This window comes from Heterocephalus glaber, unplaced genomic scaffold (genome assembly GCF_053883595.1).
Source record: "Heterocephalus glaber isolate CG9 unplaced genomic scaffold, H.glaber_assembly_v1.0 deba00001444, whole genome shotgun sequence".
NCBI lineage: Eukaryota > Metazoa > Chordata > Mammalia > Rodentia > Bathyergidae > Heterocephalus > Heterocephalus glaber.
In genome coordinates this window covers 508803-532045 of record NW_028258297.1, presented here as the reverse complement: position 1 = coordinate 532045, position 23243 = coordinate 508803, and the positions used below count along the sequence as shown (strand labels likewise).

Here is a 23243-nt window from a genome sequence, read left to right as displayed (position 1 = left end):
GCTCAGTCAACCCAGAAGAAAATGAGTTATCTCATTATATTGTATACCTAAATTGTACCAATAAAATAAAATTTTAAAAAAAAGAAAATGAGTTATCAAAGGGGATGTAAAAGGAATGATGAAGGACAAGGGTGGCTTTGGGTTGGTTGTATAATTACTGAGGCCTCTAATTTTTGTTTACGAACTAAAGTTGTAGTATATGACCTTTGACCTGGAGTTGTGCCAAGCTTTTGAGTGGCCAGGCTCGTGCGGTGCCCATATAGTAAGACCTTTGCAAAAGCTAACTGTGATCATTACTCCACTTCCTTGTGGCTGGGGTAACCCTCAAATCAGTCCCTTGCCTCTTAGGCTGTTTTTTTGGTACTGGGGATCAAACTCAGGACCTTGCGGTTGCCAGGCAGGCGTGTGCCACTGAGCTAAATCCCAGGCCTGGTTCTTAGTGTTCTTAGTCCTTTTGTGCATCTTGTTTGGATGTCGTCTGTGCACATTCCTTCAGGGCCCTCCTGGTACTTTTTTTTTGGTACCGGGGATTGAGCTCGGGTCTTTGCGCTTTTGAGGCAGGTGGCAGAACCACTGAGCTAAATCCCCGGCCCTGTTTGTTTTTTGGGATAAGATCTTTCTACGTAGTTCAGGCTGGTCTTGAATTTACTATGTAGTCCAGGCTGGCTTTGAACTCATGGTGATCCTCCTGCCTCAGCTTCCTAAGTGCTGGGATTACAAATGTGCACCACCACACCTGGCAAAATCACATGTTGAAACCTTATTCCTAGTCTGATCATATTTGGAGGTGAGGCCTTTAGGAGATAACTAGGTTAGATGAAGTCATGAGGGTGGGGCCCTCAAGATGGGACTAGCTTTATGGGAAGAAACACGAGAGAGCCAGGAGTGGTGGTGCACCCCTCTTATCCCAGGAAGATTGCAAGGGAGGGTAAGGCAGCAGGGTTGCAAGTTCAAACCAATCCTGGGCAACTGAGTTACTTAGTGAGATCCTGTCTCAAAAAAGGTAGGAGGTGGGGTTCTGGGGGCTTGGGATGCAGCACATTGGTGGTGTGTCCATAGGTTCAATCCCTAATATTAGAAAAATGTAGTGTTTAATGTAAAGGACTTAGGCTAACATCTGACACATGAAAGGTCCTTTAAGAAAACACAAGGACAGTAGAGAGCTTGGGTGTCCATGCTTTGAGGGGACAGCAAGAAGGCAGCCATCTACAAGCCGCAGAGTCCTCATCAGCAACAGATTGACCAGTACTGTGATCTTGGACTTCTAGCCTCCAAAGCTGTGAGAAGTAAATTCCTACTGTTTAAACAACCCAGTCTATGATATTTTGTTATGGCTTCCTGAACTAGACACTGGGTGCATGGTGGGGCATGAGGGCGGGCTGTGGCTGGGGTGTGGGCAGGAAGGCAGACTGGTCTCTGACACAGCAGTCTTGCCAGCTGACCCCCTGCCACTGTCATTGGCCTGAGGACACATTTTGCTTATCCTGCATATTATTTTTTTAGGTTTTTTTTTTTTGAGACAGGGTCTTGTTACGTAGTTCAGACTGGCTTTGAACTCACGACATAGCCCAGGCTGGCCCCGAACTCATTGCGCTCCTCTTGCCTCAGCCTCCCGAGTGCTGGGATTACAGGCACATGCCACCGTGCTTTTATTCCACATATTATTGGTGTGTGTAATGTTAAAAGAAAGTAAAGTAGTTGTCAGCATTTGAAGATTTTGGAATTTAAAAAATCTAAATGTCTGGCGTTTCTTGTAGAAACTGGTAGATGTGACCTTGTTTGCCTGTAGCTGGCTAGACAGGGTATGTCCCTCCTTCTCTAGGTGGGCATGTGCTCTCTCGTCTTAGCTTTTACTTTGATTGCTGTCTTTTTCATCCAACCTGCTTCCCTTTGCTAATCCCTGCCCTATAGCCTTTGAATTGCAACCCATGGTTTAGCATGTAGAGGGAGAATCAGCAGTCAGGTGGCTGGGCACTTCTCCATTGTCACACTAAGAAAGGTCCTTATCGGGGAGATAGAGTGCTTTAGGATGTTTACTTCTGCATAGAGCCAGTGTCTCTTTTCCCTTCTCACTTTTCTGGTATCTGGAGTTAGGCCAGTGATGGCAAACTGTTTGCTAATACAAACAGTCTGCTGTGGTATGTGTGCCATAGGTTTGCCACCCCTGGTAGGCTATGGTCTTTTGATCCTTCTAGCGTTATGCAAGTCTTGTTTCCCAAACAGATTCTCCACCGTTTCACTGTGCTTTTTCGGTCCTTCTTTTTAGAGGCATGTGTAAGAATAAGGAGCTGGCAAATTCCAGGGAGGAGGAGCAGCTGCCAGCTCCCAGAAGCCTCTGCTTTTCAGCCTGAGGACCTCTCTCCTGGTCTCTACTCTTGTGAGTTGGTCTGGGACCCCTGAGCCTGGCTAGGGGAAGGGCCCAGCCATACCACACTCACCATGAATACCTTTTCTGCTGTTTCCCCATCAGATTGGCTGCATGTATTTATTTATTTTTGGTACCGGAGATTGAACTCGGGACCTTGCGCTTGGGAGGCCGGAGCCAGAACCACTGAGCTAAATCCCCGGGCCCTCCATGTATTTATTTTACTAAAAAATATTTTTCTCTAGGGCCAGAGATTTAGCCCAGTGCTTCTGCTGCCTGCCTCTAAAGCGCAGGGTCCTGAGTTCTATAGCCGGTACCAAAAAACAACAAAAAAATTTTTCTCTAGAATTCCTGCTGTTTCCATGTATTTATATATATTATTCTCTTATAAAGATTTGTAAAGAAATGAATCTTTATTAACAAAGTAATAAATATATAAGGCTTCTTATTTTTAAAAAAATCTATTTTTTTTTTTTTAGTGGTACTGGGGATCGAACTCAGGACCTTGCGCGTTCAAGGCAGGCCTGGTGCCACTGAGCTAAATCCCTGGCCCTAAAAAACCTATTCTTGTACATGTAGCCAACCCCATCTCCTAGTTCTGTTCACAGAAGCAACTGTTTTCAAACTCTTTGTTTTTTTCTTTTTTGGTACCAGGGATCGAACTCGGGTCCTTGCGCTGGCAAGGCAGGTGGCAGAACCACTGAGCTAAATCCCCGGCCCGTCAAACTCTTTGTTTTTTGAGACAGGGTTTTGCTCTGTAGTTCAGAGTGGCCTTGAACTCACTATATAGCCCAGGCTGGCCTTGAATTTAAAGTGATCCTCCCATCACCCCCCTCCCCAGGCTGGGATTACAGGTCATGCCCAGCTTCAAACTCTTATAGCTACTTAATTCTGGTAGTTATTTTCACTTTTTTTTTGGTTCCATTTCTTTTTTTTTTAATTAATTTTATTGGTACATTTTAGGTATACAATATAATGACATTCATCATTGGAAATTTGCACCTTTACATAATCTCTCTTGGTTCTTATTTTTTCCCCATTCCCCTGCCCTCTCTTCAACCCCTCCATCCCTCCCTATTTACAAAGACTTTGTTTCCATTTTTTCTTTTTTTTTGTTTGTTTGTTTTTTGGGACCAGGGATCAAACTTGGGTCCTTGCGCTTGTGAGGCAGGCAGCGGAACCACTGAGCTAAATCCCCAGCCCTCCATTTTTTCATTTTCTCATATTAATTCCATTCCCTTCTTTCCTTTCCCCTCCCCTCCCCTCCCCTCCCACTTCCCCTTCCCCTTTGCCCCTTTTCTTCCTATTTCACATTATCTAATACCTTTTGGTCCTTTTTTTTTTTTGGTACCAGAGTTCCAACTCAGGTCCTTGCACTTACGCAGCAGGCGGTGAAACCACTGAGCTAAATCCCCGGCCCTTTTAGTCCTTATTTACACTTTCAGTTTCTCTCACCAGAGAAACCATTCAATATTTACACATGTGTGTCCTATTTATTTCACTTAAGCGTATCACCTCAGTGTACATCCATTTACCTATAAATGTCTCTAATTTCTCATTTTTATGGCTGAGTAGTGCTCCATTTTATAAAAAACCCACATTTTCGAGGCCAGCGCCGGAACCACTGAGCTGAATCCCCGTGCAAAACCCACATTTTCTTTATCCAGTCTCCAGTTGATGGGCACTTAGGCTGTTTCCTTTTTTTTTTTTTTTTGGTGCTTCTGTGAACATAGGTGCACATATATTGCTGTGGTATGATTCTTTTAATTCTGTTGGGAAGATACCCATCTGTGGAATAGCTGGGTCAAGTGGGAGTTCCAGTCCTAGTTCTTTGAGGTAACTCCATACTGATTTCCACAGTGGTTGCAGTCTACACTTCCACCAGCAGTGGAGCAGGGTTCCTTTCTTCATTTAGAAGTTTTATTTACATGTATTGTGTGTGTGTGTGTGTGTGTGTGTGTGTGTGTGTGTTATACTAGGGATTGAACCCAGGATAGTTTCTGTTGTTCTTTCTGATTTGCTAACACCCTCCCCCCCACCCCCGTGGTGTTGAGGATGAAACCCAACCTCTTAAACATGCTAGGCAAGCACTCTATTACTGTACATCTTCAGCTCTTTAACACTACTAACTTTTGTAGTCTCGTGTGTGTGTGTGTGTGTGTGTGTGTGTGTGTGTGTGTGTGTGTTTGAGATGCAGTCTGGTTGTGTTGCCCAGGCTGGCCTCATACTCTCAGTCTTCCTGTTTTAGCCTCCCAAGGCATCTACCTTGCTTGGTTAGTTTCCACATTTTGATTAAGGCTAGCTAGTATATATTTTTATTTTAGATATTGTACTTTGAGTCAAATATGGTGATAACATGGCTATAATCCCAGCACTCTGGGAGGCTGAGACAGGAGGAACACAAGTTCAAGCCCAGCCTAGGCAATTGGTGACTTTGACCCTGTCTCTAAAAAATAAAAAGTTGGGCCAGGGATGTAGCTCAGTGGCACTGCACCAGCCCTGCAAGCACAACGTCCTGAGTTCGATCCCTAACACCAAAAAAAGGCTGAGGATGCAGCTCAGTGTGTAGGCCCAGGGTTCAATCCCTAGTACTGCAAAAACAGCATTTTAACTGTCTTTCCTGTCACAGTATGTTTAAGGGTCAGAAGAGGGGAAATTGGTTTTAAAATATAGTAATCTTTGTTAGTAGTAACTTATTTTGAAACAGTTATGTTTATGTCATAAACTAAAACAATTTAGTAATTACTTGTCATAAAACCATATTTGCAACAGAAGCCTGAACTTTTAGGAGTTTACCTTGAACAACTTTCTGATTCTTTTCTTTTTTTTTTTTGGTACAGGGGATTGAACTCGGGACCTTGCACTTGTGAGGCAGGCGGCAGAACCACTGAGCTAAGTCCCCGGCAGAACTTTTTGATTCTTGAACTAGTGTGAGATTGCATAGGTTTGGGTTCCTGGCTATCTTATTAGCTGTGAGGCCTTGAAGGAATTAATCTTCTGGGGACTTAGTTTTCTTGTCTGTAAAGGAGTGCTGGTAACAGTGTTTTTATGAGGTTAGTTTGAGGATTCAGTGAATTAATGTTTATGAAGTGCTTATGAGGTCAGCCAGTACCTACACAGATTTCATAACTTTTTAGCTCTGTGTGTGTTGCCCAGAACCTAGCATAATAAGTAGAGGGATGGAAACATGGAAGAGTGTGTAGAATGAAAATATCTAGGGCTGGGAATGAGGCTTGTTCACAGAGCACACAGGTGAAGCCCTAGGTTTGATCTCTAGCACTGCAAAAAAAAAAAAATTCTATTTTAGATGTATATTGGTATTCTAGAAAGCAGGAGGGTGAGCTGCTTTTGGTGGTATATGCCTGTAATTCCAGCACTTGGGAAGCTGAGGCAGGAGGATCCGAGATCGAGGCCAGCCTGGGCTACATAGTAAATTCAAGGCCAGTTTGAACCACACAGTGAGACTCTATCTCAAAAAACCTAAATAAAAAAATAAATAAAAGATTTAAAAAGAAGGGGTGTGTGTGTGGGGCGAAGAATGAGAGATAAAATATTCAATGTGATAATAGTTGATAATTTATAAAAACTTATAAAATCAGAATCATTCAAGAACCAAAGAAATCCTGAGGAGGACAAATAAATCTATAATCTGAATATATAAGAAAAACCAACCAACCACCTGACCAACCACATTTGACCAAGTGGATTTCTCTAAGGAGTCCAAGAATGGTATATAGCATTAGCAAATCTGTTAGTCTTATTGACTACTTTAACACATGAAAGGAAGAAAAAAAATTCATTATCTAAATAGATTAAAGAAAAAGGGCCCAGTGAATTTCAACACTCAGTATAAAATGCTTAGAAAACTGCTGGGTGTGGTGCCGCACCATTGTGATCCCAGCACTTGAGAGCAGGATCACCAAGAATTCAAGGCCAGCCTGAACTCCATAATGACACCCTGTCTTAAACCAACAACAAACAATGCCTAAAAACTAGTAGTTTAGACAGGTTCCTTAATATGACCACAGAGTTTAGCAGTGAAATCTGAGATGCATTTCTTTTAAAGTAAAAAACAAGAGATGCCTACTTTCACTATGTCTTCCTTTTTTTTTTTTTTTTTTTCCAAACTCACTTTGTAGCCCAGGCTGGCCTCATGGCCATCCTCCTGCCTCAGCCTCCTGAGTGCTGGTAGTACAGGCTTGTACCACCACACCTGGCAATTCTCACTAGTTCTGTTTTGCAGTAGAGGTCCTTGACAGTTTAAAGAAAGAGAAGCAAGAATTATACAAAGTTGTCATTTTTTTCAGGCGTGTATACAGAGAATCTGGAAGGTTTTACACTGATGAAAGTTGGGCAAAGTTGCTGAATTATAAAATGTGATTTTTAAAGAAGATGTAGAGCTGGGCGTGGTGGTCCTTCCTTCCTGAGGCAGGAAGGTCACAAGTTCAAGGCCTGCCTGGAGTACATTATGAAACCCTGGCTCAAAAAAATAAAAAAAAGACTTGGTTTGTAATAGCATCTAAAATTCTAAGGAACATAACATGTCTTAACAAACAAAAACAGTGTGCAATCCCTTTATAGAGAAAGTTGTAAAAGGATGATGAAAGACATAAAATAACACTTGAGTAAATGGTAAGATGTAGTGTGTTGCTCTTACTGCATGGCTGGTGCCTGAGATGCCTGCCTGCCGAACCTTGCCTCTCCTCTCCCAGCAGAGACCCAGGGGACCTGAGAAGTGGAGACCAGAGTGCTCGGACTGCAGACATGCACGACCATGCCTAGCAACAGACCCTGTTCATAAACAGTGTGAAACAACCTCTGGTGAACCCTAACTGATTAAACAAAGCAAAATGGAAAACTCTTAAGCAATAAAGAGTTTGCCCAAAGATATCATTCACAGGAGACACCAGAATGATTGACAAACTTATGGAAAAATGTTTTAGTGAATGGGATGAGGTAGAATTGTGACTCTTCCCCAAAAGGATAGTTCCCCAACCCATACATTAAATATAGCACTTTTTTGTTTTGGGGGGATGGTAATGAGGGGACTCATTAATAGTAATGGAAAAGCAAATTTTAAAAATTTAAATTTTTTTGGACAGGGATGTAGCTCAGTAGTGCCACGCCTGCCTGGCAAGCGCAAGATCCTGAATTTTGTTGTTGTTGTTGTTGTTGTTTTTTGGTACAGGGATCGGGGATCGAACTCCGGACCTTGTGCTTGTGAGGCAGGCAGCAGCACCACTGAGCTAAATCCCCAGCCCAAGGTCCTGAGTTTGATCCCCAGTACTGGAAAGAAAAATTTTTTTTCATTGGTGCATGTTTGCAGTACATAATGATTACATTCATCCTGGAAAGTTGGTACATGTGTATAACACATTTTAATTCTTTTTTCATCCCCTTCCCACCCCTCCCACTCATGTCCCTCATTTCTGGGTCCCCCTATCATTTGTAAAAGATCTACCTGGAAATGCATATCCAAATGAGATATCCACTTCATACTCCAAAGTACAGTGGTACCTCATTTCACGAATTTAATTCTTTCCATGATTCTGGTTGCAGCAGAATTGCATGCATGTATGTACTATGGAAAGAATTAAGTTCATAAACTGAGGCACTACTGTAATAAAAATGACAGTGTCTGATGTTGGCAGTTTGTAGGAAGGTGAATACTTTACAAACAGATGGGAATGTAAATTGACTTAGTGCAGCTCTTTGGAGAATGATTGAGTAGTACAGATTGAGCATCCCTAATCCAGAAACCTGAAATATAAAATGCCCTGAAAGCTTTTTTTCTCCCAGAATTAACAGTTGAACTCAGGGCCTTCACATTAAGCTACATCTCCAAGCCTTGTTTATTTTTATTTTTATTTATTTATTTTTTTGGTGCTGGGGATTGAACTCAGGACCTTGTGCTTTCAAGGCAGGCGCCAGAACCACTGAGCTAAATCCCCAGCCCTTGCCTTTTTTATTTATTTATTTTATTGGTACCGGGGATTGAACTCAGGACCTTGCACTTTCGAGGCAGGCGGTGGAACCACTGAGCTAAATCACTGGCCCTGCCTTGTATATTTTTAATTTTTTTTGTTTTTTGAAACAGGCTCTTACTATATAGTCCAAGTGGGGCTTGAACTCACTATGTACCCCAGACTGACCTCAAACTCAAAGCATTCCTCCTGCCTCAGCCTTCCAGAGTGCTGGGATTTTTTTTTTTTTTGAGACAGAGTCCTGCTGTGTTGTTCAGACTGGCCTTGAACTCATCATGTAGCCCAGGCTGGCCTTGAACTTGTGGTGATCCTCCTGCCTCAGCCTCCTGAGTGCTAGGATTACAGACATGTACCGCCATGCTAAGAGAGTTTTTAAAAATTGAAAAACCCATGTATATTATAAAAACATTTGAATATGTACCTAAACAAAGTATCATTCATAAATACATAGGTAATAAAAGAATGAAATTGTAGATACTGCAGGTTAGTAATTATGAGGAAGAAGAGGGTTGAATGAATTACTTGGTTCCTTAAGTGTTAGAAATACTTGTTTTGTGGTACTGGGGATTGAACCCATGGCCTTCTTACTGAGCTACATCTGCAGCCTTTATTTATTTATTTCTGGTACTGGGGATCAAATTTAGGACCTTGTGCTTGCAAGGCAGGTCCAGTGCCACTGAGCTAAATCCCCGGCCCTGATGCCTTTCATAATTTTTTTTGAATTTAGGTCAGGGACCCAACTTGGGACCCTGCGCTTGTGAGGCGGGTGGTGGAACCACTGAGCTAAATGCCCAGTCCAGATTCTTTTTGAGACACAGTCTCGCTAAGTTGCCTAGGCTGAGATTGAATTTGTGATCCTCCTGCCTCAGCCTCCCAGTGTGTTGGGATTACAGGCGTGTATCACCACAACTCAAGAATGTTTAATTTTTTAAGTAGGAGGCAAATATGAACAAATGTTAATATTAAATGTCAATACTTAGCCGGGGATGTAGCTCAGTGGCATTGTGCCTGCCTGGCAAGCGCAAGGTCCTGAGTTCGATCCCCGATACAAAAAAAAAACTTGATTATTTGTTATGCTTTTCTCTGGACCTTTATGTATTTTTAAACCTTTATAATTAAAAATAAAACATGTAAAAAAATAAAACATGTAAAATCAGATTATTATAACGTGTTAATTCTCAGAAAGAGAAAGAGATATGAACAGGATCTCATGAGAGCATTGAGGAATGACTCAGACATTTTTTTCTCCCTTTTTTTGAGACAGGGTCTCACTATGTATGTAGTTCAGGCTGTCCTTAAAATCACTATATGGCCCAGACTGGCTTCCAACTCCAGGCGACCCTCGTGCCTCAGCCTCCTGAGTGCTGGGACTATAGGTGTGCGGCACCATGCCTGGCTAGACATGTTTGATCTAAGTGGTTTACCCTAGGAGGCTGAGGCAGGAGGATCACCATGAGTTCAAGGGTAGCCTGGGCTACATAGTGAGACCTTATCTAAAAAAAAAAAGCTGATTACAGATGAACTTCAGGTGCTGAAGAGCAGGCAGGAGCTTTTTGAGTTGAGAAAGTGGGAAGAGGGGGGGCCGGGGATTTAGCTCAGTGGTTCTGCTGCCTGCCTCACAGGTGCAAGGTCCTGAGTTTGAACCCCGGTACCAAAGAAGAAAAAATGGGAAGAGGAATGTTTCAGGCCGAGGAAACCACTGATGCAGTTTTAACTGTGGGAGATGCTTAGGTAGTGGTTAGAGAATTGGGTGGGGATGAAGAAAAAGTACTGAAATGATACTGTGTGTTGATCCTTCTATGGAGCTTACAGGAGAAATATACAGTGGACCCTCAAGTTACGACTGGCCTGACACATGGACAACTTGGGTTATGACTGGAATTTTAGTTTATGAACAAAGTCTTGAGTTTTGACCCAAATGCTGGCCACTTGTGCTTCTAGATGGTCTCAGATACAGATTTAACCCTTGAAGAGTTCTGGAAGGAACATGAGAATATCCTTTCTTGCGTGGTTCACTGAGAAATTCTGGGCCAGTGTCTCTAAGGACACTGAGATCTGCCTGGAAGAAAGTGTGGCCTAAAATTATACAGGAGAGAAAGAGTCTTTGAAGGCAGTTGACCAACTTGAGTTACAGCTAGCCTTGGGAAACGAATTGAGTTTGTAAGTCAAGGGTCCACTGTAGTGTGCTCTTTGTTCCCGTTTCCTCTGCCTTCTTTTTCTCTTTTCCCTTCCCTTCCCTTCTCTTTGGTACTGGACATTGAGCCCAGGTGTGCTATATCACTGAGTAACATTCTCAGCCATTTTTATATTTTATTTTGAAACAGGATTTCCATAGCTCCATAGGCTGGCCTCAAACTTGCTGTTGTACTTCCTCAAGCTCCTGAGTTGCTAGGGTTACACATGTGCTTCACTGTGTGCAGCTTCTGCCTTCTTTTGGATAAAGGGCATTTTTATTAATTGTATTTGGGTCCTGGCATGCCTTCCATGTCTCTACTTAACATGTACAATATTTCCTTTAAGAATTTGAACATATGGGATACATTCATAGCAATTTTAACAACTGTTTAAATGCCCCTGTCTACTAACTCATCTATGCATTTCTGAGTTGGTTTCAGTTTCCTCCTTATAGTTTTTGTGAAGTTCCCTTGCCTGCCCTAGTAAGCTTTGATTGGATGCCTATACATTGTGAATTTTATTCTGCTGGATGTTGGGTATCTTTGTATTCCTGTGAATGTTCTTGACTTTTGTTCTGAATTGGGCTTAATTACTTGGAAATGGTTTGATTTTGGGGAGTCTTGCTTTTAAGCTTTGTTAGGTGAACTACAGAGATGTTTTCTCTCTCTCTTTTATTTTTTGGTACTGGGGATTGAACTCGGGTCCTTCTGCTTGGGAGGCAGGCAGTGGAACCGCTGAGCTAAATCCCCGGCCAGAGCTGTTTTGTCTGTGGCTAATTTTACCGAACTACTGAGGCAAGTCTTTGAGCACTGTGTCCAATGTCCTGTAAATTACAGGGTTTTCTATTCTGGCAGGAAGGAGAACCAACATTGGCCCTGTGTGAATGTTGAGAATTGTTCCCTCTAATCTTTTGTTTTTAATTCTGCAGTACTGGGGATTGAACTCATGGCCTTGCACATATTGGGCAAGTTTTCTCTACAGAGGTACATTTCCAGCCTCCTAGAATCTTTTTTTTGATACCAGGGATCGAACTCAGGACCTTATGTTTGTGAGGCAGGTGTGCCAATGAGCTAAATTCCTGGCCTTCATAGAATTTTTTTGAGTGATGTTTCCCTGGCTGGGTGCTTTCCTTACCACAAGCACCAATCAGCTCTCAGCCGAAGACCCTCTGCAATTCTCTTTATTTATTTAAATTTATTTTTGAAATAGGGTCTTGGTATGTATTTTTGGTTTTTTAAAAGTTAATTTTATTGGTACATTTTAGGTATACAATATAATGACATTCATCATTGGAAATTTGCACCTTTACATAATCTCTCTTGGTTCTTTTTGTTGTTGTTGTTGTTGGTACCGGGGATCAAACTCGGGTCCTTGCATTTGCGCAGCAGGCAGGGAAACCACTGAGCTAAATCCCCGCCCCTCTTGGTTCTCATTTTTTCCCCATTCCCCTGCCCTTCCTTCAACCCCTCTGTCCCTCCCTATTTACAAAGACTTTGTTTCCATTTTTTCATTTTCTCATATTAATCCCATTTCCTTCTGTCCTTTTCCCTACCGCTCCCACTTCCCCTTCCCCTTTGCCCCTTTTCTTCCTATTTTACATTATCTATTATACCTTTTAGTCCTTATTTACACTTTCAGTTTCTCACACCAAAGAAACTATTCAGTATTTACATGTGTGTCCTATTTATTTCACTTAGGAGTATGGCCTCAATGTGCATCCATTTACCTATAAATGTCTCTAATTTCTCATTTTTTATGGCTGAGTAGTACTCTATTTTATAAAAAACCATATTTTCTTTATCCAGTCTCCAGTTGATGGGCAATTGGGCAGCTTCCAAGCTGTAGCTATTACAAATTGTGCTGCTATGAACATGGGTGCACATATATCACTGTGGTATGATTCTTTTAATTCTTTTGGGAAGATACCCATCTGGGGAATAGCATCAAGTGGAAGTTCCAGTCCTAGTTCTTTGAGGTAATTCCATGCTGATTTCCACAGTGGTTGCACCAGTCTACATTCCCACCAGCAGTGGAGCAGTGTTCCTCTTTCCCCACAGCCCTGCGAGCATTTGTTATTGGTTGATTTCTTGATAGCAGCCATTCTTTCTGGGGTGAGGTGGAATCTCAGTGTTGTTTTCATCTGCATCTCTCGAATGACCAGTGATGTTGAACATTTTTTTATATGTTTATTTGCTATTTCTACTTCTTTGTCTGAGAAATGTCTGTTCATTTCAGATGCCCATTTTTGGATTGGGTCTTTAAATTTGGGAGGTCTGGGGCCAGGGATTTAGCTCAGTGGTTCCGCCGCCTGCCTCACAAGTGCAAGGTCCCAAGTTTGATCCCTGGTATGAAAAAAAAAATATGGGAGGTCTGATTTTTTAAAGTTCTTTATAGATTCTAGATAGTAGACCTTTGTCTGAGGAACAGCAGGTGAACATTTTTTCCCACATTGTGGGTTGTCTCTTCACACTGTTGGTGGTTTCTCTTGCTGTGCAGAAGGGTTTTTTTGGTACTGGGGATCGAACTCGGGTCCTTGTGCTTGCGTAGCAGGCGGTGAAACCACTGAACTAAATCCCCAGCCCCAGAAGCTTTTTAATAAGAAGAGATCCCACTTGTTGATTGTTTGTGCTAGTTCACGGGCAACTGAGGTTTTGTTCATAAAATCTTTTCCTACACCGATGTCTTCAAGGGTTCTACCTAACCTCTGTTCCACCTGGTTCAGCATTTCCATTTTAATATTTAGATCTTTAATCCATTTTGGTTATAGTTCAGTGCATGGTGAGAGATACAGGTCTAGTTTTAATCTTTGGCAAGTTGAAACCCAATTTTTCCAGCACCATTTATTAAAGAGGCTATGTTTCCTCCAATGAGGGTAGTTGGCTCTTTTGTTGAAGATGAGGTGGCTGAGTGTGTCTGGAGTTGTTTCTGCATCTTCTAATCTGTTCCAGTGGTCCTCCGGTCTGTTTCTTTGCCAGTACCATGCTGTTTTTATCATAGTAGCTTTGTAGTATAGTTACAAGTTGGGGGTTGTAATATCCCCTGGCATGTCTCTGTTGCCTAGAATTTCTTTTGCTATTCTAGGTCTCTTCTTGTTCCAAATGAATTTTTCGATTGTTTTCTCAAGGTCCATGAAGTATGCTGCTGGGATCTCAATTGGAATTGCATTAAATCTATATAGCAGTTTTGGAAGTATGGCCATTTTCACTGTATTGATCCTTCCTACCCAGGAGCAGGGGATGTCTGTCCATTTTCTGATACCATCTTCAATCTCTCTTTTCAGAGTGCTATAGTTTTCAGAGAAGAGGTCTTTGATTTCTTTTGTTAGGTTGATTCCTAGGTATTTCAGTTTTTTGGATGCAATTGTGAAAGGAATTGTTTGCCCTGTTTCTCAGTGAGTCTGTCATTCGTGTAGAGGAAAGCTATTGATTCTTGTGTGTTGACCTTGTATCCAGCTACTTTACTGAATTTGGTTATTAAGTCTAGAAGACTTTTGGTGGCATACTTGGGTTCTTCTATATAGAGTATCATGTCATCTGCAAATAATGACAATTTGAATTCTTCATTTCTTATCTTTATTCCTTTTATTTCTTTCTCTTGTCTAATTGCTGTGGCTAATGTTTCCAAAACTATATTGAACAGAAGTGGTAATAGTGGACATCCTTGCCTTGTTCCTGATTTTAGTGTGAAGGATTTCGGTTTTTGACCATTTAGTATGACATTGACTGTTGATTTTTCACAGATGGCTTTTATCAGATTGAGGTAGAGACCATCTATTCCAATTTTTTGTAGGATTTTTATCATAAATGCATGTTGGATTTTGTCAAATGCTTTTTCTGCTTCTCTTGAGATGATCATATGGTTTTTGTCCTTGGCTCTATTGATATAATGTATTACATTTATTGATTTGTGTAAGTTGAACCTGCATCCCTGGGATGAATCCCACTTGATCAGGGTGTATGGTCTTCTTGTTGATCTTCTGCATTCTATTTACCAGTATCTTTTTTTTGGTCTATTTGCCAGTATCTTATTAAGGATTTTTGCATCTATGTTCATTAGTGAGATTGGTGTACAGTTCTCTTTTTCGGTTGGGTCTTTCTCTGCTTTGGGAATCAAAGTGATGGTTGCTTCCAGGAATGAATTCGGGAGTATTGCTTCCCTTTCAATTTCATTGAAGAGTTTGAACAGTAGTGGCAGTAGTTCGTCTCTAAATGTCTTGTAGAATTCTGCAGTGAAGCCATCAGGACCTCGGCTTTTCTTAGTTGGTAAGTTTTTAATTACATTTTCAATTTCATTGGTTGATGTTGAGTTGTTTAGAATTTTTAGGTCTTCTTCATTCAACTTTGGTAATTCATACTTATCTAGGAATCTGTCCATTTCTTCTGTGTTTTCCATCTTATTGGCGTATAGGTTCTCAAAGTAGGGTATTGATGATCCTCTGGATTTCTGTTGGATCCATTGTAATTTCATCCTTTTCATTCCTAATTGCATAGATTTGGGCCTTTTCTTTCCTTTTTCTGATAAGATTGGCTAAAGGTTTCCCGATTTTATTTATTCTTGAAAAAAACCAACTCTTTGTTTCATTAATTTTCTGTATCATTCTCTTAGTCTCCATTGCATTGATTTCTGCTCTGATCTTGATAATTTCCTCCCTTGTATAAGTTTTGGGTTTGTTCTGCTCTTCTTTTTCTAGAAGCTTGAGGTTCAGCATCAGGTTGTTTAATTGGGCTTGCTCTGTTTTCCTAATGTGAGTATTCACTGGTATGAATTTCCCTCATAAGACTGCTTTCATTGTGTCCCATAGATTCCGGTATGTCCTATTGTAATTGTCATTTAATTGTAGGAACTGTCTGATTTCTTCTTTAATTTCCTCTGTGACCCATTGGTTATTCAGAAGTGTGTTGTTCAATTTCCATGTGTTTATGAAATTCTTGTGGTTTCTTTTGCTATTGATCTCCAATTTCATTGCACTATGGTCTGATAATATACAGGGGATAACTTCAGTTCCTTTGCACTTACTTAAACATGTTCTGTGAGCAAGTATGTGGTCTGTTTTGGAGAACAACCTGTGTGCAGCTGAAAAGAATGTGTATTCTGATTTTGTGGGGTGGAACACTTTGTAAACATCTGTTAAGTTCATTTGTTCAAGAGTTTAATTGGGTTCTAGTATTTCGTTGCTTATTTTTTGTCTAGTTCATCTATCTATTTGTGACAGTGTGGTATTGAGGTCCCCCACTACTATTGTATTAGTGCTTAATTGATTTTTCATGTCCATTAGTATTTGTTTTATATAGTTGGATGCACTAGTGTTTTGTGCATATATGTTTATGATTGTCATCTCTTCCTCTTCAATTGTTTCCTTTACAAGGATGTAGTGTCCTTCTGTGTCTCTCAATCAGTGTTGGTTTGAAATCCACTTGATCTGCAAAGAGGATAGCTACTCCTGCTTCTTTTCAGGTTCCTGTTGCATGGAGTATTGTTTTCCACCCTTTAACTTTCAGTCTGTGAGTTTCTTTTTGAGTTAAGTGTGTTTCTTGTATGCAGCATATTTTTGGATCTTGCTTCTTGACCCATTCTGCCAGTGTGTTTCTTTTGATTGGTGAATGAGACCATTAACATTGATGGTTATAACTGATACATATTGACTTATCATTGTCATGACTTTTTCTTTTTGTTAGAGTCTCCCCCTTTGTGTTTAATTTCTTTTCTTTTCTTTTTTTAAAATTAAAAAAAATTTTTTTTGTACTGGGGATTGAACTCGGGTCCTTGCTCTTGCACAGCAGGCGGTGAAACCACTGAGCTAAATCCCTGGCCCCTTGCATCTGATTTCTTGTTGTGCCTGATGGATTCATTCTGTTGGAATTCCTGGGGTTATTCTTATTGTCTTTTCCTAGGATTCTAAAATTCTAAAATTCAAAATTCTAAAATTCTAAAAGTTTTTGGAGTGCTGGTTTGGTATTCATGAAGTTCCTAAGGTGCTCTTTGTCATGAAAGTATCTTATTATCTCCATTAATTTTGAATTATAGTTTTGCAGGGTACATCAATCTGTGGAGGCTGTTTTCCTTTAGGGCTTGAAACACATCACTCCCAGCTCTTCTTGCCTTGAGGGTTTGCATTGAAAAGTCTACTGTGATTCTGATGGGCTTTCCTTTGTATGTGATTTGTTTCTTTTCTCTAACTGCTTGTAGAATTTTGTTCTTCTCTTGGGTTTCTGGAATCTTAACTATTATATGCCTATGTGTAGATTTTTTTTTGATCAAGGCTAGTTGGAGTCCTATATGCCTCACTTATCTGTATGTCAAGTTCTTTTCCCCTGCTTGGGAAGTTTTCTGCCATCACTTCTGTGTACAGTTTTTTTTTTATGTTGTCTGCACTCTCTCCTCTTTATGGACTCTGATCAGTCTAATGTTATTTTTCTTTGCATCATCTAGCAGCTGCTGGATTGATTTCTCATGGTCCATTATTATTTTAAAGAAATTTTTGTTTTCCTGGTCACTAATTGCATTCTTATCTTCTATATTTGAAATTCTGTCCTCACATTGGCTCATTCTGCTGCATAAACCTTTAGTGGAGTTTTTAATCTTCTGGAAATCTGTTTGTATCTGTTTTATGGATTCCATTTGTTTCCTATGTTGGGATTCCATCAAGCTCCTCAGCTCCTCTATTTTTTTTTTTTTTTTTGTACCAGGGATTGAACTTGGGTCTTTGCACTTGTGTAGCAGGTGGCGAAACCACTGAGCTAAATCCCCAGCCCTGCTCCTCTGTTTTTTTATCTGTGTCCTCTCTAGATTTATTAATCATCTCTTGCACTTTGGGCACAATCTCTGCTGTTATCTGAGAAGTTATTTCTGATTTCATTTTTTCCAGATCCTCTTTCGTTGCTAGTTCAGGGAGTCCAGATGGTTGAGTATCAGATTGTTCCATCTTGTTTCACTTTGGGGTTGCTTTAGGTGATCTGGGAGTCTGGTTTTGAGACTTGTTTAAATGTCTTCTCATTTCAAGGGGGGAGGTGTGGTGCACGGCTTACCTCCTCTGCATTGGGGCAGTGGTATGGCGGCTGGGAAAGTTTACCTCCTCTGTGCTGGGGGCAGCTCTGCTCCTAGGCACTGGGGCCAGTGGTGCAGTGGCCCGGAAGGTTCACCTCCTCTGTGCTGGGGGCAGCTCTGCTCCTGGGTGCTGGGGGTGATGGTACAGCAGCCTGGAAGATTCTGGGTCTCGCTGTGTAGTTTGGGCTGGCCTTAAGCTCAATATGTAACCCAGGCTGGCCTTGAAGATGGAGATGATTGTCTTCCTCTGCCTTACAAGTGCTGGGATTACAGACATGCACCACCACACCTAGCCTCTGCAATTCTCTTGTGAACTCTGGGCACCTTGGCTTCTCTGTGCCTCAGTTATTTTTCAACTCAGGATACTTCTGGATTCTACCTCTTCTCCTTCCCTGTCTGGGGGTGGGACTTTTATTCAGGAAGGTACCTGAGCAGTGGCAGGGCTCCTTTTACTTGTTCCTCTTCTTTCAGGGGTCATTGTCCTTCATTATCTGATGTCCAGTGTCTTGAAAAAGCATTGTTTTGTATATTTTAATTTGTTATCAGACATGGTGGCATACTTGGGAGGCTGAGGCAGGAGGATTGCTGAGAGTTTGAGGCCGGCCTGGGATGTATAGTGAGTTCAAGGCCAGCCTGAAATGCTTAGCAAGACTCTGTCTCAAAAAAAAAAAATATGTATATGTACATATATATATTTATTTATTTATTTAAAGTTGTGGTAGAGTTTTTTTTTTTTAAAAAAATGAAAGCACAAGGTGGTCTGGAAATATCCATAGAGAAATGTGTGCCCTTTTCCAGGATGTGTGAAGCTCTGTGTTCCATCCTTGGCACTACCAAAAATCAAAAACAGCAGTTAAAAAAACGAATGAATGAATGCATGAAAGAGGAAAAAGAAAAAGAAAGAACATCCATGAGGACCAAGGAGAGTGAGTGCTGGTCCCTCTCATCAGAATGCCCTGTGGGAGAGGACAGGTGGCTTTTTCCTGAGTGGGCATCAAAGAAATTATTCTGCTTAGGAAAGGAATTGGGGGATAGGGCTTGGGAGAAAATTTTCTGAAACAATTTAGCACTGCAGAATGAGATCTGAGGACATGGTAAGATGAAAAGGATGGAAACCTCACCACCACCACATACAATAATAGCAGAGCCTAGTCTGATAGACACAGGCTATAGAGTAGGAGAGGGTCGTACTCTATGCTGCAGGGAGGTTATAGGAGAGAGTCATGTTGCTGGGGTTGCAAGCAGAAAACAGGTGTATGCCAGGTTAGGGTTAGGTTATGTGCTCCTACCCCAGGCCTGCTTACCTGCCTTCCTCCCTCCTTCCTTCCTTTTCTCCCTTCTTCCTTCCTTCCCTCCCTTCCTCTTCATTTCCTCCTTTCCTCCTTTCCCCACTCCTCTCCTTCCCCACCTTTCCCATTACCATCTTTCTCCCTTTCTTCTTTCTGACAAAGAATATGCTTTTTTTTGAGACAGGGTCTCGCTGTGCAGTTCAAGTTGGCTTTGAACTTACTGTGTAGCCCACGCTGGCCTTGAACTCATGGTGATCCTCCTGCCTCAGCCTCCTGAGTGCTGGGATTACAGGCATGTACCACCATGCTTGGCTTATTTTTTTAGTTTTTGAGACAGAGTCTCACTAAGTTGTCTAGGCAGGATTTGAATTTGCAGTTTTCTTGTTTCATTATTCTAAATGGTAGGATTACAGGTGTATACCACCACACCCAGCTTTTTTTTTCTTCCTGTAGTACTGGGGATTGAGTCGAGGGTCTTCATACTGAGTCCCAGCCCATTTTAAATGTTTTTAATTTTTTTTTTCCCAGTACTAGGGATGGAACTCAAAATCTTGCTCTTGCCAGGTGTCGTGGCACCATTGAACTACATCCCTGGCAATGTTTTTTAAATTTGAGATGAGGCCTTGCAAAGTTGCTGAGTTACCCAAGGTGGGCTCAAACTTGCAGTCCTCCTGCCTTAGCCTCCCAGAGTGCTGGAATAACAGATTTGTGCCACCAACTCAAATTTGTTTTGTTTATTGAGAGAGGATCTCCTTTACTGCCCAGTCTGTGCTTGAACTCCTGAACTCAAGGGACCTCCTACATCAGCTTATTGAAGAGCGAATAGCAGGATGACTGGCCAGTGCCACTGTGCCTGGCTGCCCCTGGATTTTTTAGTGTGACATTCTAAACACTAAGCCAGTTAGCTGAATATAGAATGGATTTTTATCACTGGCATGAATCTGTTTAGAACAAGCAAAGATTAGAAGTTTTATGTCTTCATCATGAATATTCTGATACTTTGAATAGCAACTAAAGATACTGATTTTTGTTTTCTTTGTCTTTTTGCCTACATTTCTGTAAATTAACTTTATGAAAGAAGAAATTAAAATGAGCTTTTTCTCTTATATTTCAGGTAAAGAGATTAAAAATTGTCCATTGAATGAAAAAAAATTCTTAAAGTTGGATATACTCCAAGGAAAAAACCCAAATGTTTTTCTATTTTGCCTAAACACGAAATTTAATCTAGAATTTCTACAGAAGGTAAGGTAATTTTCCTTTGCAATTAATTTCTGCTATGTTGTGTAATTTACACAAACATTGTATAGATGGAAGTTCAAAGGATAGACGATTTTCGGTTTTGAAGGTGTGCATGTAGTCCTCTCTCTCTCTCTCTCTGTCTTTCTTTCTCTCTCTCTCTCTCAATCTCCTTTGACTAGCTTTGAGGGGACCTACGTGTTTCTGGCCAAGTTGCCTGGTCTCTTCAAGCCAAAGGGTAATCTACATAAAATGGTAAAATGATGACAGTCAGGGGTGTAGCTCAGTGGTACAGTATTTGCCAAGCACATATAAGGTCCTGAGTTCAATCCCCAGCATGAAAAAAAAATAGTAGGCAGGATAGTTATGCAGATGTAGTAAGGTATATGTTCTAGCTCTCTTGCAGGGAACACATTAAATAAGGCATGTGCACTGTCATGGCTGCCATTTAGGGTACATCCTTCAAGTAGAGGATAGGAAGGATGGACTTCTGCTTCTTGTGGTACTAGATGCTCTTAAAAGGCTCTCTATTATAAGATAATTAGGTGCTGGATAAATTATAATATTTCTTGTGAGCATTTTGGTGCATTAAAAGTTAAGATAATGTTCCAAAAGGCAAAAGAGAAAAGAAAAACCAAGAACAGTGAATGTGGGCCGGGGGTTTAGCTCAGTGGTTTCTCCGCCTGCTGTGCAAGCACAAGGACCCGAGTTCAGTCCCTGGTGCCAAAAGAAAAAGAAAAAAAGAACAGTGAATGTTATGATAGCTCTCTTTTGGTTCTTGCTGAAAAAAATACAAATTTTTTGGGGCTGGGGATTTAGTTCAGTCGTTCCGCCACCTGCCTCGCAAGCGCAAGGACCCGAGTTCAATCCCTGTACCAAACCCCCCCCCCAAAAAACAAAACAAAAATACAAATTTTTTTCAAGAGGCAAGTATGTTCAATGTAGGTCCTCACAATTTCTGTAGATTAAATTTAAGCAAACTTGAGTTTATACCCACAATTCATACACACAAGCATCCTGACATGGAAGAGTTATCATAATTAGATGTACCTAGGCCTGTAGATATTGAATAATCAATGAAGTATAGTATATAGTAATTACATATGAAATATTTGGAGAAATGCAAAATAGAATAAGAATGAGTAACAAAAAAAATATCAAAATGACCCAGTCAGGGCCAGGGATATAGCTCAGTGGTGCAGTACCTGCCTGACAAGCACAAGGGCCAGAGTTCGATTCCCAGTATTAAAAAAATGACCCAATTAGAGCCAATCATGGTGGGAGTGTCTGTAAGACTAGGTACTCAGGAGGCTGAGATAGGAAGGTCACCAAACAAACCAAAACAAACAAAACAAAAAAGAATTTTCAGGAACAAAAACATGTCCATCCGCCCCCACCATCAGGGATCAAACTCATGACTTTGCGCTTGCCAGGCAGGTGCGGCACCACTGAGCTACATCCCTGGCCCCAAAACATATTGAAATTAAAAACTCAGTATATGAATTAAACAGATTAAACACAGATGAAGACCGTATAGCTGAAAAAAATATCTAAAGTAGGGCTGGGGATGTAGCTCAGTGGTTTCGCCGCCTGCAGTGCAAGCACAAGGACTGGAGTTCGATCCTCAGTATCAAAAAAAAAAAATCTAGAGTGCAGCACAGAGATGGGAGATAGAAAATTAGATTGAGAATACAGGTTAGAATAAAAAAGTGTTGTGCATATGTAGTTGGAATTCCAGGATTTAAAAAATAGAGGACATGGGCTGGGGATTTAGCTCAGTGGTTTTGCCGCCTGCTGTGCAAGTGCAAGGACCGGAGTTCGATCCCCGGTACCAAAAAACAAAAAAAAATAGAGGACATGGTGGAGAGGCATTATTCAAAGTTTGTTTTTTTTTTTTTTCGAGTCTTAAAAATAATCTATTTTTTAAAGTTAATATGTGCATTACAGGAAACAAACACACAAGAAGCAAAGAACAAAGTCATTCACAATCGTAAGCATCTTAGCTGGGTGTATTCTTCTAGGTCCTATGTGTACATATATGACATGCCATTGTTTTTTTTTTTTTTTGGTACCAGGGATCGAACTTGGGTCCTTGCACTTGTGCAGCAGGCGATGAAACCACTGAGCCAAATCCCCAGTCCCCATTGTTTTTTTTTCTTGAGACAAGGTCTCACTGTGTTCAGGCTGGCCTGGAACTCACTAGGTAGCCCTGGCTGGCCTGGAGCTCATGCCCATCCTCCTGCCTCAGCCTCCTGAGTGCTGAGATTATAGACATGTGCCACCATGTCCAGCACTTATTCAAAGTATTAATAGATTTGAACTTTTCAAAAACTAATAAAAAAATTAAAAGAAAAAAATTAAAGAACTGACAAGATAGCAAGGAGCTTTTATGTCAAAATTTAACAAAGTTGGAACCAAGAAAGGTCATGTAAGCACCATAGGATGGAATCTGCCTTTGCTCTGAGGGTGTTTGATAACCTGGTCCAAGTGGGGCTTTGATTTTAGAGGACTGGTAGCGAGAGAAGAGTAGTAGTTAAGGTCTGACCTCTCAATGCAGAAAGCCTAGAGGCTTCCCTACACTCAGTGAGCTCTGGAGGGCTGTGTCCACAAGATTAGGGTGGATTCCCTGTCCCCACCTGGCTGTCTTTTTACTGCATATAGCAGGAAAAAAAGAAAATGTGGAAGGCTTGTCTCTGGGAATCGTGGGCATGGATTTGCCTTTCTGAGAATTTTTAGCCCAGGTTTATACTGGATAGTAATTCAGGAAAATCAAGCCTGACTCCAAAAGATAAACATTGCTAGTCCCAGGAAGGAGGGCACGTGACAAATAAGGAAACCTCTAGGACAGAAGAGGGAGGGTACATGTGATCATTCTGATTATTAGGCTCTCAGTCAACTGGAGAGAGGCTAGAATCGGAGGTTGTTTTATAACTGGCACTTTAATTCATTTTGGGAGTTCGACTTTAGAAGCAGGTAAAGCTGCAAATGTGCAAAAGGAAGAGGAATTTTCTAGTACTATAAAGAAGTGAAGATGGATAAATAAATCCCTGGGTCTACCTTTTTAGAATTTATTCTAAAATTTCAGTATAACATGGGGTTTTAGAGGTAGTGTGACCTAAATTCAGAAGGTTTATTTAATACTGTAGTAGG

General features: G+C 41.0%; 1 protein-coding gene across 7 annotated transcripts in view; it reads left to right on the top strand.

Moving 5' to 3' along the window:
• Positions 1-23243, top strand: part of Ppp6r2 (protein phosphatase 6 regulatory subunit 2) — a 103065-nt gene that overhangs the window by 4532 nt on the left and 75290 nt on the right. For 4 of the 7 annotated variants that reach the window (XM_087213618.1, XM_087213619.1, XM_021258719.2 and 1 more), the window contains exon 2: positions 19972-20099. The exons of 1 other annotated variant lie outside the window; for it this stretch is intronic. The gene's annotated coding sequence lies outside the window, so the exon portion shown is untranslated. Of the gene's footprint in view, positions 1-2266; positions 2378-18366; positions 18495-19971; positions 20100-23243 lie in introns of those variants that run through there. 2 more of the 7 variants (XM_087213617.1, XM_021258718.2) reach the window with 2 other exon arrangements.